Source organism: Ornithorhynchus anatinus, chromosome 10, assembly GCF_004115215.2.
Source record: "Ornithorhynchus anatinus isolate Pmale09 chromosome 10, mOrnAna1.pri.v4, whole genome shotgun sequence".
In the NCBI taxonomy this organism is placed as follows: Eukaryota; Metazoa; Chordata; class Mammalia; order Monotremata; family Ornithorhynchidae; genus Ornithorhynchus; species Ornithorhynchus anatinus.
In genome coordinates this window covers 1,053,910-1,071,820 of record NC_041737.1, presented here as the reverse complement: position 1 = coordinate 1,071,820, position 17,911 = coordinate 1,053,910, and positions in this window count along the sequence as shown.

Below are 17,911 nucleotides of genomic sequence, written 5' to 3'. Positions count from 1 at the left end.
TACAGTGCAGCAGAGTTGGTAGATGTGATCCTTGCCCACAAAGAACTTACATTCTACAGGGGGAGACAGACATTAAAGTAGATTAGGGATAGGGGAATTAGTAGAGTATAAGAATATTTACATAAGTATTGTGGGGCTGGGGTGAATATCAAAGAGCTTAAGGGGTACACAGTCAATTATTATTATTATGATGGTATTTGTTGAGTGCTTAGTCTGTAATAAGCACTGTTCTAAGCACCGGGGTAGATACAAGACAATCAGGTTGTCCCACGTGGGGCTCACAGTCTCAATCCCTATTTTACAGATGAGGTAACTGAAGCAAAGAGAATTTAAGCAGCTTGCCCAAAGTCACAGAGCAGACAAGTGGCGGAGCCGGGATTAGAACCCATGTCCTCTGACTCCCAAGCCCATGCTATTGCCACTAAGCCACACTGCTTCTCCAAGTGCATAGGCCACCCAGAGGGGAGGGCAAATGAGGAAATAAAGGACTTAGTCTGAGAAGGTCTCTTGGAGATGTGATTTTAGGAAGGTTTTGAAGGTGGGGAGAGTGGTGGACTGTCAGATGTGAAGGGGGAGTGGGTGCCAGGACTGAGGGAGGATTTTGGCAAGGAATCAGCAGCAAGATAGATGAGATCGAGGAACAGTGAGTGAGTTGGGGATAGAGGAGTGACGTGTGTGGACTGGGTTGTAGTGGGAGATCAGCAAGGTTAGGTAGGATGGAGAGAACTGACTGAGGACCTTAAATCAATCAATAATATTCCTTGTTGCACTCTGTGACCCAGCAGAAACACAGGCCAGCAATGAGAGTGTGTGAGTGATACAGTTCAAACCACCAGTACTAGAATCCACTGGCCCACCCAGAGTCTCGATCCCGAGATCTTAGCCAAGGTTTGTCCTTTGCTCCCTACAGGAGATGCTGTCATCCTCACGAAACCAATAATAGATAAACAAATCAGAGGTGCAGTTTTTTTTCTTTTTTAATAGCATCTGTTAAGTACTTGTTACGTGGCAAGCACTATTCCAGGCACTAGGGGTAGACACAAGCTTATTAGGCTGGACATAGTCCCTGCCCGACCTGGGTCTCACAGTCTAAGTTAGAGGAGGAGGAGGATTTAATCACCATTTTACAGATGAAGTAACTGAGGCACAGGGAAGTTGTGATGTGCCCAAGGTCACACAATAAACAACTGAAAAGTAGTGTGGCTAAATGGAAAGAGAACGGATCTGGGCATCAGAGTTCCAGGGTTCCAATGTTGACTCTACCACTTGACTACTGTGTGATCTTGGGCAGTCACTTAACTTCTCTGTGCCTCAATTCCATCATCTGCAAATGAGGATTCAATAGCTGTTCTCCCTCCTTCTAAGACTGTGAGCCCCAAGTGGAATCTGATTATCATGTATCTACCCCAGTACTCAGTACAGTGCTTGACACATAGTAAGTGCTTAACAAATATCACTATTGTTGTTGTTGTTAATAATAACCGGCAGGGTTGGGATTAGAACCCAGGTCCTCTGATTCCCTGGCCCATGCTCTTTCCACTAGGCCACACTAGCCAGGTAGAATTCCTCAGCCCTCCCGTCCCTCTCTCTCTAGCACGTACAGCCCTCCCGTCCCTCTCTCTCTAGCGCCTACAGCCCTCCCTTCCCTCTCTCTCTAGCACCTACCTGCTGCTGCCATTCCCTGCCTTCCCAAGCCCAGAACACTCTAGCACTACAAAAATAATGCCTGTGATGGGTTCGTTGTCATCACTGGGAAGGATGCCAATCTCTGGTGATAACAATGGTAACCATCTTTCTCCCTGCCCCCGACCTCCTGGAGGGTGGTCTCATTATTGCCTCTGGAGATCAGATGATCTTGTGACTATTCCAGGACTTAACACAGGGCTATGCACAAATACCAGAACTGACTCACCAGAAATGTCATCGGCCCACAGGCACTGGACAAACAGGTGGACATTTATTCACCCTGACAACCCTGGCAGGGAGCAGCCTGGTCACTACCAGGGAGGCAAGGGCTTGCTGCTGTGAATGATCTCCCTGAATGCAATGAAGGAGATGTGTGCCACTGCAGTGCCTACGGTATGTTCACGCTGCCATCCTCGGCTCCAGGCCGTTGGTGGAGAGAGGAAGGAGGAGAGGAAGTGGAACAGTGGTGGGAGGGAAGATAAGGGTCTAGCCCTGAGCTGCTCCCTCCCTGGGCCCTAACAATTGCAGCAGAAACAGTGCCACCGCCCGTGGGCTGGTTTCGGGGCCCTGGGTGTCACCAGGAGAGAAGCAGCCTGGTCCAGATGCTTCTCATACTTTTCAGCCTCATCATGACCTCACCCAGGTTCTGTCAGTCAGCAGAGGCTGGTGACTGAGAGGTCTGTCCAAAGTCCTCTCCAGGCCCAGCACGGGGAGTCCTCAGCCTTACTCTCTCCCCACCCCACCCTCTCAGTGAGAATTCTGATCCAGGGATTCTGTCCCAGGGATTCTGATGCTTCTCAGCTCTGGGCCCGGGCATTTTAAACACTGTTTATAGGAGGCAGAAGCACCTTCCTGGGGTCGGCAAGGCCAATCTATCAGTGGTATTAATTGAGTATTTAGAGTATGTCAAGCACTGTACTTGGGAGGGCTCAGTACAGCAGAGTTGACTGATTAGTTCTCTGCCCACAAGGAGTTTAAAGTCTAGAGAGGGAGACAGACATTAAAATAAATTATAGATATGTATATAAATACTGTGGGAGCTGAGAAAAGGGTGAATATCAAGTGCTTAAGGGGTGTAGTTTGGACATCTATTGGAGTGGGTGCCAGCCTGCAGTTGGGAGTGGATGGCAGGAAGCCCTTTCCCACACTGGGCGATGATCCTATGATTCAATCACTTCCCATCCTACCATTACCATCATCTGGGAGCCAGGAAGACCAGAACCCACACCCTCTAGCGCTTTGGCTGCTGCTTCTCTCCTCTTACTTCCCAAGCACACATGCGTGTGTGTATGTGTGTGTTTGTGTGTGTGTGTGTGTGTGCATATGCGTTCGTGCCTGTGCTTTTACTCTCCTTTCCCCACACCCGCCAGGGCTATGTTCCTGGAAGACCGGAACCAGAGGCCGAGCAGACCCAAAATCCCAGGGATGGGATGGAATGGGACCTGCGGGAAGTCTAGGGGTGAGATCCTGGGTCCTCCTGGAGCCATCTTCTACCAGAGGACCATGCTCACCCTCATTCTTCACTCTCCGAGGCAGTCTGGGTAGGCAATCTGGAGGAAAGGCAACATTGTCAGCCCCTGCCAGAAGTGGATAGGGGAAGAGTGAAGGGATGGGCTGATCCTACTGCCATTCTCCAGGCCAGCAGGCTCTGGCACATTCACACACAGCACATTCACACACACACGCACCCTTATACACCCCCATCTGCACAAGCACATACACACCCAAACACACACACCCTCACACATGACAAATCAGGGGCCAGGCTCCAACAGCAGGTTTCTGGGCCTCTATTGGCCATGCACCTTCCTAGCTAGAAAGCTGTGGCTGCCAGTCAAGAGTGGTGCCAAAAAGAGTCCCCAATCCACTTGAAATCCCCTGCCGGGGGCCTATTCCAGGTCACACAGAGCTGGGCTGCCCCTTCGCGGACCATCGGACCGGGGCAGGGTGGTAGGCAGGTAGGGCACTTTTTGGACAGGCTGGGTGAATCTGGACTGAGTGCGATGTGGGCTGGGATGAACAGTTGGGACCAAGCCCTCACAGGCAGGAACTCCGCTGGGAGGGCAGCACATGTTCTCCAAGACCTGCGGGCACGTTCTCCTCTCCAGGCTGGCTTCACTCCCACCCTTCCACCGCTGACGTCTGACAGAAGCCCAAAATCCATCACCCTCCTTGGGCCACCACACCGCATGCCCGGAACTTAAGAGGGGCTTCCATCCCCACCGTTCCGTCATCTCCCTGGGGTCAGTAGCCACTGCCCCACCAAGACGGCCATGAAAGCTTTCCCGCCCGGTCAGCGATGTTGAGATCCAGCTCGTCTCTCCAGGCTCTCGCCTCTTTTTCTTAGAAGAGGGCAGGAGGGGAGGGAATGACTCAGCTTTTGAAGTCTGGTTTACCGCTTAGCACTCCACAGCTCAGCTGAGGACTGGCGCGTCCACCTGGAGCAAGGGGCCACTCGGATGATTCATGATTCATGTGCACGGAGTGTGCGGCTCCTCCGAACTCATCGAAATTTCTAGCTCAGACGCTTTCTGTTCCCTCATCACTAACCAGAGTCATAATGAAGCCAAATGAAGCCTCGCAGTTCCTCTTCATTTCCCCCCGACTCCGACTCCCTGGGGCCTAGTTTAAGCCCTTCCCCAAATCTAAAACAGAAACCAGCCTGCAAATAATAGTAATAATACACTTATTATGTGCCAGGCACTGTACTAAGCGCTGGGGTGGCTATAAGATAATCAGGTCCAACATAGGGCTCACCTTCTAAGTGAGAGGGCGAACAGGCGTTGAATCACCATTTTGCAGATGACAGAACTGAGGCACAGAGAAGTTAAATGACTTGCCCAAGCTCGCACAGTTAGATAAGTGAGGGAGCCAGAATTAGAACACAGGCTTCTGACTCGCAGGTCCATTTTCTTTCCACTAATCAACACTGCTTCCTATAAGGTTATTTGAGGGTGTGTTGGAACATTTAGTGCTTTGACACTTGTCAGCTGTGTGACTGTGGGCAAGTCACTTCACTTCTCTGGGCCTCAGTTCCCTCATCTGTAAAATGGGGATTAAGAGTGTAGTGAGCCTCATGTGGGACAACCTGATTACCCTGTATCTACCCCAGCGCTTAGAACAGTGCTCGGCACATAGTAAGCACTTAACAAATACCAACATTACATTACATTACACTGTGCCCCTTCCTCCTCACCGCCACCCAGGGCATTCCAAGACCCCTAAATTTGCCAACACCAGCACATCGTAGAGAGGAAGTTCGACCTTCGTCCCTTTGTGAACAGATGCTGCTGCCCATGGTGCTGTCTGGAGCTGCTGAATGGAGGAGACCCGTGCGGGTGGTGGCCGCTGACCCCTGGTCACACCTATATAAATGCCAGACTGAGCGTTTGCGGACCCACCGTGCATCTGTTCTGTGTCCTCTGTTAAGTAGCGAAGACGACAATATTTATTAAGCGCTTCCTCAGAGTCAGACACTGTGATAAGCACTGGGAAGGCACAAAATAATCGGATCGGACACCCTGAACATGGGGACATGACTGCAACGCCCAACCGGTCGTCAGGGAAAAATTAATCTGACTCTTTTCAAAGAGCCCCGCCCCCAAGGAGGGGAGCGATGGGGCCCAGGCTGTGCTGGCTCCTGCTGTGCCTCTTGCCCCTGCCATCCCCTCCTTCGCCCCTGGGTCAGGCAGGGGAATGCTGAGGATAGGCAGTGCCCCCCTGCAAGTGTATTTACCACCACCCGCTCCGCCCCTGCCCGTGGGCATCAGTGAGAACTACAGGCCTGGATGCCCTCCCACGTCCACATCGATGGCAGGGGCGGGATAAGGAGAGGGAAAACCGGTCTTCAATGGCTCCTTTGGCAAGCACTGAAAAGGCCTGGCCCCACCTGGCTCCTACCATGCCTCAACCCCGATTCTGTCCCCCACCCCCTTCCCTGTGAGGCCCCTCCCAAGACTGCCCTGCACCAATCACTCCCCCATACCCCGGAGAGGACCCTCCCACCTCAGCCCCGGTTCCACCCACTGGGGCGGGCCCTCCACACCTCAAACACCCCCCGCCCCCCCCCCCACACACTGCTGGGGAGAGCAGTGGGGAAAGCTACCTCTCCACACTCCTAAACTTGGGGATTAATTGTTATAAAGGAAAGCTTTTCTTCATTCTGTTTGGGTTGGCCCTGCAGTCCCCCACCTTGAAAAACCTCTTCTCTTTCCAAGTTCTCTCCCTGGTTCCTTCCATTACAGTGTAAGCTCCTTGAGGGCAGAGAACTTGTGTTTAGCTTCTATAGAACTCTCCCTAGTGCTCAGTATAGCACTCTGCCCTGGGTAGGCACTCAGTATGATTCCATCTAGGCACCCGGATGCTCAGACCCTCCAGTTATTCTTGTTTAGAAAGAAACATGAACTAAGCAGAGTGGCCTGCCGGAGGCTGCGTGACACAGAAACGGTTGGCTTTGAGTGATGAGGGGGAAAGGGGCTGGGATCCAGGGGAATCGGTTGGTGAGGAAAGCTGTACAATAGCTGAGCCAGAAACCAAATCATCTGAAAGAGAGAAGCACAAAGCTGGGAGCCACTAAGACTCTAGCACACTTAAGGGTAGGCAGCTCTCACTATTTCCAAAATGTATTCATATTCAACAAAGAGGATGAAAAACAAATATTTTATCTGTGTAAACAAGAAGATGAATCAGACATTATTTAAAAGATTCAGCCACTGAACTGCCTGTCAGTTTGCCTGGCTTGCTCTTGGCACTAAGTTAATGAAACTGAGAGACTGTTGGACTCCAGAAGGCATAAGAGTAGAATGACTATTCAAGAGTTTGACCCAAGTGCTGTGAGAGGTACTGGTGCTTCCGATTCCAAGGAAATTACCATTTCCCTCCTACGGTGATGGGGGTAAATTTGCATTAACCCCCACTTCAGCACCAGAGGGTTACTTCATTTCCCCATGTCAGTAGCTACACCAGCCAGCTTTCGGTTCCCCTCTTGAAGTTGTTGCAGCACATAGAACCAAGGGGGACTTCATTTTTCCTGATTAGACATGGAAGCAACAAACTGCCCCACTCCAAACATAAGCTCAATCAATTAATCAGTGGATCAATAGTATTTATTGAATGCTTCTTGTGTGCAGAGCACTGAACTAAGTGCTTGGGAAAGTACAAAAAGATGAAATAAAGTAGTGCTAATGCTAATTATTCAGTGCCTACTGCATGCAGAGTCCTGCACTAAGTGCTTGGTAAAAACATACAAGGGTGAAAATCAGACACGGTCCCTGGCCCCTAAGGGGTTCCCAATCTGAGAATAACAGAGGGAAAGGGGTCTAGAGACAGGCACATGAGGAAGAATGAAACAATAAAAACACAAAGGTGACTTAAGAGACAAGGACAATAAAACTCAGGAATTCACTGGATTGATCTGTCACTTCCCACATTTCCTCTTCTCCCTCTCCCTTCTGTTTCACCCTTGCACCTGGAGAGAAGGAAGGAGGGAGAAGGGGCAGAAACAAGAGGGAAAGGGGAAGGAAGGGAGAAGGAGAGAGGGAGAAGGAAAGAGAGAGAGGCAGGGAAGTGGACAGGGAGAGATGAAGGTGTTGGAGAGGCAGCAAGGAAGAGAGAAGGAAGGTGGGCAGGGAGGGATGAGGAAGAGAAGCAGAAAGAAGGGGAAGACGGAGGTAAGAAACCTCCAGTGGCTGCCCATTTATCTCCATATCAAATAGAAACACCTGTCTATTAGCTTTAGCACTCAATCAGCTCTCCCCCTCCTAGTTGACCTCATTGATCCCCTACTACAATCTAGCCCATTCATTCATTCCTCTAACACCATCGTACTCACTCTTCCTCAACCTCATCTATTCTACCGCAGACCTTTTACATGTCCTGCCTTGGACCTAGAACTCCCTCCCCCTTCATATCCGTCAGACCACCATTCTCCCTATTCTTGAAAGTCCTCCTAAAATCATATCTCCTCCAATAGGCCTTCCCCAACTAAGCCCTCATTTCTCCTACTCATCTCCCTTCTGCATAGCCTATGCACTCATATCTGTACAGCACTTACGTACATATCCTTATATGCTGCCATTTTCTCTATCTGCAATTTATCTTAATGTCTTTCTCCCCCTCTAGACTGTATGCTCCTTGTGGGCAAGGATCATGTCTACCAGCTCTATTGTATTGAATTCTCCCAAGGGCTTAGTACAGTGGTCCTGTAACCACTGATTGATTGGTTGATTGATTGATATGACCTCCGAGTGTAGGGCAGTAGGTGCTTTAGGAGAAGAGATCATTTGATGGGGTTGAGGAGGGAGGGAGAGGGGGAAGGGGGAAACTGACAGTTTAATGGAGAGGGAGTTTGATAAGGAAGGGATGGGCAAGGAGGGCAGGGCAGTGGCTTGCCCTCTGTCTGCCTCAAGGCAGCCACTCGAGCCTGAATATATGTGGTTTTTTTTCTTTTCCCCTCCCACAGGTCTATTTGTTTTCATTCTCTTGCTGCATTAGTAGTTTCTGTCAGACCTGTTTCCTAAAGAAGCACTTAAGTAAACACCTGGAGGGCAGGAAGAGAGGAAAGAAGTGGAGCTTTGAAAAAAATTAAAAAACTCCATTTTGATTTGGGTGCCCGTGGGCCCAGCCCAGTCCAACCCAGCACTGTCCAGCCCAGTCACGCCCAGCACATCCACCCATGCCAGGCCTGGCCAATGGCCCTGGTGGAGCAGGTGCTAACTTTATTGCCACTCACCGACCCAGAGAGGTTGGAGGGCAAAGGCTGGGAGCTGGCAAGGAAGTGGGATGGTATTCACCCCATCATCAGCACCTATGTACATAGCCATAATTTATGTATTAATATTAATGTCTGTCTCCGCTTCTAGATTGTAAGCTCCTCGTGGGCAGTGAATGTGTCTACGTCTCAGTTATACTGTACTCTCCTAAGTGCTTAGCACAGTGCTCTGCACACAGTAAGCGCTCAATAAATACCACTGATTGATTTATTAAGCACCCCCTTGGTACAATGTGCTGAACTAAATGCTTGGTAAGTACAAAACAAAGAAGTGGCCCATCCCCATTTCACAAGGAGCTGACACTCTAATGGGGGAGGGAGACATAAAAATATTTACAACTAGTATGGGTCGGAGATGACTCGACAGCATAAGACCACAGTGGCCAACAGGAGCAAGACCCCCAATGCCTGCCCTCAAAGGGCTTGGAGTCTCAAGATCAAGCACCGGTGACCATGAATGACCATGAGTGAGTCTTTTCCCCAGACTGGGCTTTGGTTCACCCATCTTGGAAAGGGCCCTCACCACACTGGCTCAGCAAAAATAATAATAATAACTGTAGTATTTGTTAAGCACTTACTATGTGCCAGGTATTATACTAAGCGCTAGGGAGGTCCAGTAAATTGAGTTGTTCAGAGGCCCTGTCCCACACGGGGCTCACAGTCTTAGTCCCCATTTTCCAGATGAGGTAACTGAGGCCCAGAAAAGTGAAGTGACTTGCCCAAGGCCACACAGCAGACAAGGGGCGGAGCCGGAATTAAAAACCATGACCTTCTGATTCCCAGCCCCTTGTTCTATCCACTACACCATGCTGCTTCTAAAGTAAGTATCTATGATGTTGTGCCAGAAGGTGCCATGGTGATTTGCACTGGATAAAAGAGGTGTTTGTTTGTTCAGCCCTCTGAAAGAACCAATCCTTCAACCCTGCAGCTAAACGGAGGAGAGGAAAGCCAGAAAGAGGCTGGGTGTCCTCAGCCCCAAACCCAGATCAAAGTCTGCTGACTCCTCACTGGGCCACTGAGTGTCCTGTGCTTGGTCAGGGAAGCCGCCTGAACTGAGCTGAGCTGAGTCCACTCTACGTGCTCAAACAAATGGACAGAAATAGCCGTGACTATCAGGCCAAGACAACAACAACAAAGATTGCTGACATGGAGACGACAGGACCCTGGAACTTGGCTTCTCTCACTGCCTTTGGAGATAAGACTACTTCAGCTTCCCTCCATAGCCTACCTGCATCCTCCAAACCCGGGTCCTGGGCTTGATTTCCTTGTCTTTTAGGTGTCCACCTTTTGTCACTATGTCTGGGGCCAGGGGGCTGTATCAGATGGGAAGCTGTTTTGGTTTTAGAGCAGCTCCTCATCTCATCATCATCATCATTGTCATCATCATCACCATCATCAAGGAGATTTACTGAGCACCCACTGAGTGTAAAGTACTTTACTAAGCACCTGGGAGAGTTCGATAGAAGTCAGATGCACAATTACTACCATGCAGGAGTTTACAGTGGGAAGGAGGCCGACAGAACAGGACAAAGAACAAGGATCTAACGAGAAGTAATAGAGATGTATCAGGATGATAAAACTGAATAAAAAATTGAATTTAGAAATAAAATACAAGTGGGTGTTGGCTTAAGGTGTCTGGTGTGTGTTAAGTAATCAGGGAAAGCTTCTCAGAGTAATCAAGGAAGGCTTCCCAGCATTAGTGTTATTTCAGAAAGGCTGTGAAGGGGAGGAGAACTACAATATCGCCAAGATCCGCCCTTTCCTCTCCACCCAAACGGCTACCTTACTATTACGGGCTCTCGTTATATCCCGGCTAGACTACTGTGTCAGCCTTCTCTCTGACCTCCCTTCCTCCTCTCTCGCCCCGCTCCGGTCTATTCTTCACTCCGCTGCCCGGCTCATCTTCCTGCAGAAACGATCTGGGCATGTCACTCCCCTTCTTAAACAACTCCAGTGGTTGCCTATCGACCTCCGCTCCAAACAAAAACTCCTCACTCTAGGCTTCGAGGCTCTCCATCGCCTTGCCCCTTCCTACCTCTCCTCCCTTCTCTCTTTCTACCGCCCACCCCGCACGCTCCGCTCCTCTGCCGCCCACCTCCTCGCCGTCCCTCGGTCTCGCCTATCCCGCCGTCGACCCCTGGGTCACGTCCTCCCGCGGTCCTGGAACGCCCTCCCTCCTCACCTCCGCCAAACTGATTCTCTTTCCCTCTTCAAAACCTTACTTAAAAATCACCTCCTCCAAGAGGCCTTCCCAGACTGAGCTCCTCTTCCCCCTCTACTCCCTCTGCCATCCCCCCTTTACCTCTCCGCAGCTAAAGCCTCATTTTCCCCTTTTCCCTCTGCTCCTCCACCTCTCCCTTCCCATCCCCACAGCACTGTACCCGTCCGCTCAACTGTATATATTTTCGTTACCCTATTTATTTTGTTAATGAATTGTACATCGCCTTGATTCTATTTAGTTGCCATTGTTTTTATGAGATGTTCTTCCCCTTGACGCTGTTTAGTGCCATTGTTCTTGTCTGTCCGTCTCCCCCGATTAGACTGTAAGCCCGTCAAACGGCAGGGACTGTCTCTATCTGTTGCCGACTTGTTCATCCCAAGCGCTTAGTACAGTGCTCTGCACATAGTAAGCGCTCAATAAATACTATTGAATGAATGAATGAATGGTGTGGTGGATTTAAAGGTTGGGGCAGTTCCAGGCCAAGGCAAGAGGGCAAGTAAGGGATGGAAGAGGAAGAGTCGAGAGAGAGAGTTAGGAGAAGAGTTTAGGAGGAGACTGTGAACTCATCGTGGGCAGGGAACAACATGTCTACCAAATCTGCTATATTGTACTTTCCCAAGGGCTTAATGCAATGCTCTGCACACAGTAAGCACTCAATAAATATGACTGATTGACTGACTGAGTAAAGTGTGTATGCTGGGGAGTGATGAGTGAAGAGAATAGACATGTAAGGAGGATGATGCTGGTGGAGATCTGGAAGCCAGTGAGATGACTTATAATTCTTTAGTTGGGCATCCTTGCTGGACATCCTGCTTCTTGGGGTCCTTGGATGCTCCTGGAGAAGAGGGGGGACACCGGGAGGCACCATCGAAGCCAGGATACCCCATCAGAATTATATATTATAAATTATTTATTTATATTAATATCTGTCTCTCCCTCTCATTTTGGGCAGGGAATGTATCTGCTAATTCCATTGTATTCTCCCAAGTGCTTAGTATTGTGCTCTGTACAGAGTAAGCACTCAATAAATATGATGACTGATTAAATATAATTGATTGATCTAAGATGGTGAGCCCCATGTTGGGGCGAGACTGACTGCAACCTGATTATCTTGTACTCATCCCAGATCTCAGTACAGTGCTTAGCCCATAATAAGTGCTTAACAGGTCCCATAATTATTATTATTATCTTGCCTCTCTGGACATGCTACTGGGCAAAGCAGCCACAGAGTGGCATGGTCTGGGTGGCAGGAGCAAAAGGGCCAGGGACAGCTGGGAAAAGTCAATCAATCATTATTAATATGGTATTTATCGGGCACTTAATACTTGCCAAACATTGTGGTACATTCAAAAGAAGAAGATTGGACACAGTCCCTTTCCCACAAGGGGCTCTCTGTCTAAGAGGGAGAGAGAGCATGGATCTTACCATTGTTTTATCAGTGAAACAACTGAGGCCAGAGAGGTTAAGTGGCTTGTCCAAGGTTACATGGTAGGCTAGTGGCAGAAGCGGGACTAGAACACAGGGCTTCTGACTCCCAGGCCCATGCTCTTTCCATTAGACCACATTGCTTCCCCAAACAGTTTGTACAATAGTAACAGTAGTACTTGGTGAACACCTTCTGTGCAGAGAACACTCTAGTAAGCATTTGCTACAGCACAGGAAAATTTGGTAGATTCGCCCAGCCAACAGCCCTTAGTCAATGAGAGTTGGCCTTTCCTTTAAGCTTATGGCTGTTTTTCAGAAATTCTCCAGAAGAGGCCAGCAATGGGAATTTGTTAGATATTTGTGCTTTGGAATCCAATTACAAGAATTACAGAAGTGATAAGTGGATTTTGAAACCTACTGGGAAATGAAGAAATACATGAAAATCTTCTGTCACTAGGGCATGCAGAGAGATTGAAAATGTCAATTCAACGGCTGATGGGCAGACTTGTGGGACCAGACAGTCCCAAAGGAAGAAATTGTGTCCCATTCACTTCCCAATCAGGATTGAAAAAATTGTGTCCCATTTTCTTCCCAGTCAAGATTGGGGGAAATTGTGTCCGGCTTACTTCTGAGTCAGGCCCAGAGGAACAGCTAGCCCATGTCACAATCTCTCCCACCCCAACCATAGAAGCTTACCCAACTGGGTATAAATAGCACCGTCCTGTCAGCAAACCATCTCTGGCTTTCCAGCAGCTCTCTGGGAGCTGGAGTGGGAGAAATCAGCCTCCAGCCAACCCCGGTGCCACGCTACTATCTCAACAAGGAAAATTATTGTTCCTGGTGTGAGGATGTGTGGTGTGGAGTGAGGTCAGAAAGGCAACTTGGGAGACACTTTTGTACATCTTCTCCTACTCCTCCACCCTGGCAAAAACATCCAGTCATGGCAGCTGCCTACTGTCTTCTTAGCACTTTTGCTCTACAGCCCCCCCCCCCCTACATTTTGTATATTTTGTACATTTTGGCACAGTTTGTTTAACAAGCTCTACTATATAAGTACTTCTTCCTCCTCTAGACTATAAGCTTGTCCTCTAGACTGTAAACTTGTTGTGGGCAGGGAATGTGTCTGTTTATTGTTGTATTGTACTCTCCCAAATGCTTAGTACAGTGCTCTGCACACAGTTAGTGCTCAGTAAATATGATCTGATGAATGAATCTGTAAATTGCTGTGTGTCTGTCCCCACCATCAACCTGGAAACTCCTAGAGAGCTCTTGGATCTGGGTCCTTTGGGCATTTGATATTTGCCCCACCCTCAACCTCACAACATTTAAATACATATCTTTAAATTATATATGATAAATTATTTGTTTATAGTAATGCCTGTCTCCCCCTGTAAACAATAAGCTCACTGTGAGCAGGGAAGATTTCTACAAACTCCATTGTTTTGGACTCTTCCAAGTGCTTAATACAGTGCTGTGTACATAGTAAGTGCTCAATAAATACCATTGATGATGTTGATGATGGGCAGGGTTCAGGTCTACTAGTTAACTCTAGACTGCAAGCCCCTTGTTGGCAGGGAATGTGTCTACCAACTCTGTCGTATTGCACTTTCCCAGGCACTTAATACAGTGCTCTGCACACAGTAAGCACTCAGTAAATACGATTGATGGTTACTAACTCCACCGTACTGCTTCAAGTATTCAGTGGGTGCTCAGTAAATATTAATGATTTGTTGTTGATTGAGAATTAAAGTAGCTGGATGGGACTGGGGCTGTCCCTGAGCTGATAGATGGGATGATGCTTCTGCCAAGGCTGGAGGTGTGTCCATCCCCCCCAAGGTCACTTTTCTCAGGGCTCTGGGGCAGCCATTTTCTCCTCTAAGGATACTGCAACTCCCCATTTCGGTGTGACCTTTTAGACAAAACCCAGGAGGCATTTTCACTGCTCTCCAAAGCTTACCCTGAGAACCTTTCACTGGGAGAGCCAAGCAGTCCAAGATTAAAAAGAAATAAATTGTGGTATTTGTTAATGTGACCAACACTGTACTAAACGTTGGGGTAGATACATGATAATCAGTTTGGACACAGTCCCTGTCCCACATGTGGCGTGCAGACTAAGTAGGAGTGGGAAGAGGTACTTAAGCCCCATTTGACAGATGAGGAAACTGAAACGTAGAGACGTGATTTGCCCAGGCTCCCACATCAGGCAAATAGCAGAACCAGGATTAGAACCTAGGTCCTCTGATTCCCAGGCTCATGCTCCTGTTACTAGCCCACACTGTTAAGTCAGAGGCCAAGCACAAAAGGGTGAAAATAATATTTATGGGTAGAGCTGTGTGTATGGAGGTGGGGAGGGGGGAATTCTCATTAAGGAAAGAGAAGGGCTGGAAGGTGAAGCAGAGGGAGTTTTAAAATTTTTGTTTTGTTTTGAATCATTTTAAGTGGTTACTATGTGCCAGGCACTGCACTAAGCACTAGGGTAGATACAAGCTAATCAGGTTGAACACAGTCCTTGTCCTGCATGGGGCTCACAGTTTTAATCCCCATTTTGTAGATGAGGTAACTAAGGCACAGAGAAATTAAATGATTGGCCCAAGGTCACACACAGCAGCCAAGTGGCAGAGACAGGATTAGAATTCAGGTCCTTCTGATTTACAAGCCCATGCTCTATCTACTAGTCCATGCTGCTTCTCTAGGCAGTGCTGCCTCTTGTTTTGGTTTGTCTTGGAAGTGGAGAAAACTCAAGAGAGACAACATTTATTAGTCACCTATCTGCCTGGGTCCTTTCAGTCAATCAATGATACATACTGAACACTCACTGAGGTCAGTACACTATACTAAATGGTTGGAAGATACAACAGAAACAAAACACACAGTCCCTGCCTTCAAGGGCTTATGATCCGAGTATTTTACGATCATACTCTCAAAATGGAAACAAAACCCACAGATGTAATTTTGGCACAAATGGCGAAGCGTGTATGTAAACATGTATTTAACGCACATGTTGCCACATCTGCACCAGTGCGGCAAGGTTATTCGGCCCTCAGGATGCCCGGGCCCTTTTTTCCAGGCTCTAGGTTGCAGTTCTGGCAGAGCGGCTGGTATGGGCCCAAATCTATCCCGGAGCCAGCAGCTCGGTTTAGGGTGGGGCATTTGCACAGCTGTGAGAGGTTTCACTCCTCTCTGAGAATGTTCCGAGCCCCACTCCAAAGAGGAGTGGCATAGGAATATATATAATTGCCCTGGCCCTGTTTAAACCCATTCCTGAACGCCTCCGCCATGGTTCCTGGGATGTGGGGCGGGGGAGTGGTGGGGGTGTGGCATCCAAATCAGCCCTCAATCCCCCTAGGGCGGCCCCAGAGGTGACACTGATAGGTACTTCTATCTGGCGCCAGCCTTCAAACGATATAATCGCAGGCGTCAGCTCTCCTCCTTCTCCACCCACTACAAGCTCCGACTGTTTCCTCCCCTCTCGCCCCTTTTATCTGTCATTCCTCATGCCGATTTGCTCTCTTCTGTGTGCTCACTGGCTCTGAAGAGAGTGTTGAGTGTTGCTGAGGTCAAACTTCTCCCAGCCGAGAACTCAGGCGGGTGCTGAATATTCAAGTTGTGTATCTCCAGTGACCCAGAAGAAGAATTCTCCCATCTCCAGCCACATCAGTAGAGAGCCACATCAGAAAGCGGAGACACCCTCAGAGGACTTTCCCAACCTCAGTTCAGCCATGCTGTGCAATCCCTCCAGCCCCTGAACTCTTGGTTAATCCCTCTCTGACTGGCTCACACAGGGCCGGCCATCTTTCCTAGGTGAAACTATGTAAGAGTTACTCAAGTTCCGGAAGTGAGAAGGAGCAGGAGGAACTGAGGGAAAACAGTGACTCCTAAGAAAGAATTCAGGGGGTGTGGGGTAGGTCTCCCCTCATACTATTTAGGTAACCTATCCTGAAGGGAAGGAATGGTGTTTCCTTTGGTTCTTTCAGTTTTTCCTCCTTTGGATGAGAAGAAACACGACCTAGTGGAAAGAACATGGGCCCGGCAATCCAAGGATCTGAGTTTTAATCCTGATTCTGCCACTTGCCTGCTGTGTAACCCTGGGCAACTTTTCAGTGTCTATAAAATGGGGACTCAAACCCTGTAATTATTATTATTATTATTATGATGGTATTTGTTAAGCGCTTCCTATGTGTTAATCACTGTTCTAAGAGCAGGGTAGATACAAGTTAATCAGGTTGGACACAGTCCCTGTCTCGCATGGGACTCACAGTCTTAATCCCCATTTTATAGATAAAGGTAACTAAGTAGGGGGAAGAGCTGGCATTGAATCCCCATTATAAAGATAAGGAAACTGAGGCACAGAGAGAAGTTAAGTGACTTACTCAAGGTCACACACCATACAACTGTTTAGCATCATCATCGTCATCACCATCAGTGGCATTTACTGAGTGCTTACTGTGTGCAGAGCACTGTACTAAATGCTTGGGAGAGTACAACCGTTCTCCCTCTTAAGACTGTGAGCTCTGTGAGGGGGCAGGGACTCTGCCAGACCTGGTTATCATGTATCTAGCCCAGCGCTTAGGGCAGGACCTGACACATAGTGAGCTCTTAGCAAATATCAGAATTATTCTTATTAAGGTGGGGACTCCATGAACCTGGGAAGGCACCCTGTGGCCTGCTTGGGCTGGAGCATTTCTTCAGGGGAGACTGGCGGCTCTCTGGGGAGATGGGAGGGTTGCTCTCTGGCTGACAAGTAGATTGTTGCTCTAGCAGGGAAACAAGGCACAATGTCTTTGTTAATGGCATAAGCTTTCCTTGCTGAGCTCAGCTGCCCATCCCACTGGCTAACCCGTTTCATGCTCTCTCCATGGCAGAGTCTTCTGAAAGCCTCAAATGCTATTAAATGCAGAGGGTGAAAGGGGGGAGTTCCCCCCCATGAGGCAGATGCAGCCTCCTGTCCTCTTTTTCTTCCTCTTCTCTTTTTGAAAATTCTGTAAAGATGAGAGATGAGATGCTGGGGCAGAGTTAAAAGAGATTGACATAGCCGCTCAAGGGGATCAGGACTTCAGGCTTCTTGAGTGATCAGTACCTCAGCCTGGCTCCACATTACTATTATTATTATTATTATTTATAGTATTTAATGAGCGCTTACTATGTGCAGAGCACTGTACTAAGCGCTTGGAATGAACAAGCCGGCAACAGATAGAGACAGTCCCTGCCGTTTGACGGGCTTACAGTCTAATCGGGGGAGACGGACAGACAAGAACGATGGCGATAAATAGAGTCAAGGGGAAGAACATCTCGTAAAAACAATGGCGACTAAATAGAATCAAGGCGATGTACATTTCATTAACAAAATAAATAGGGTAATGAAAATATATACAGTTGAGCGGACGAGTACAGTGCTGAGGGGATGGGAAGGGAGAGGGGGAGGAGCAGAGGGAAATGGGGGAAAAAGAGGGTTAAGCTGCGGAGAGGTGAAGGGGGGGGTGGTAGAGGGAATAGAGGGAGAAGAGGAGCTCAGTCATACAAACAATTTAGTTCTCCCTTTTTCCTCCCAAGTGACTCTCTAAGCAAGACAGGGTTATAAATTCTCCTGCTTTGTAGCCTGAACAAATGGCCGCTCCTGCCACTGCCGATGCCACTGCCGCTAGAATTCTAACAGGAATATTCTGGCTCTTCGAGGTCATGTGTTCAACTCTGGCACTTCCCAGCCACTGCATATGGGGGCAGAGGGGGCGAGGAGGGTTGTTTATCTAGAATTCAGAAATTGAAGAGCATCTCCTTTACCTGTGGAAATGGTCAGGAGCCAGAGCCTGCTC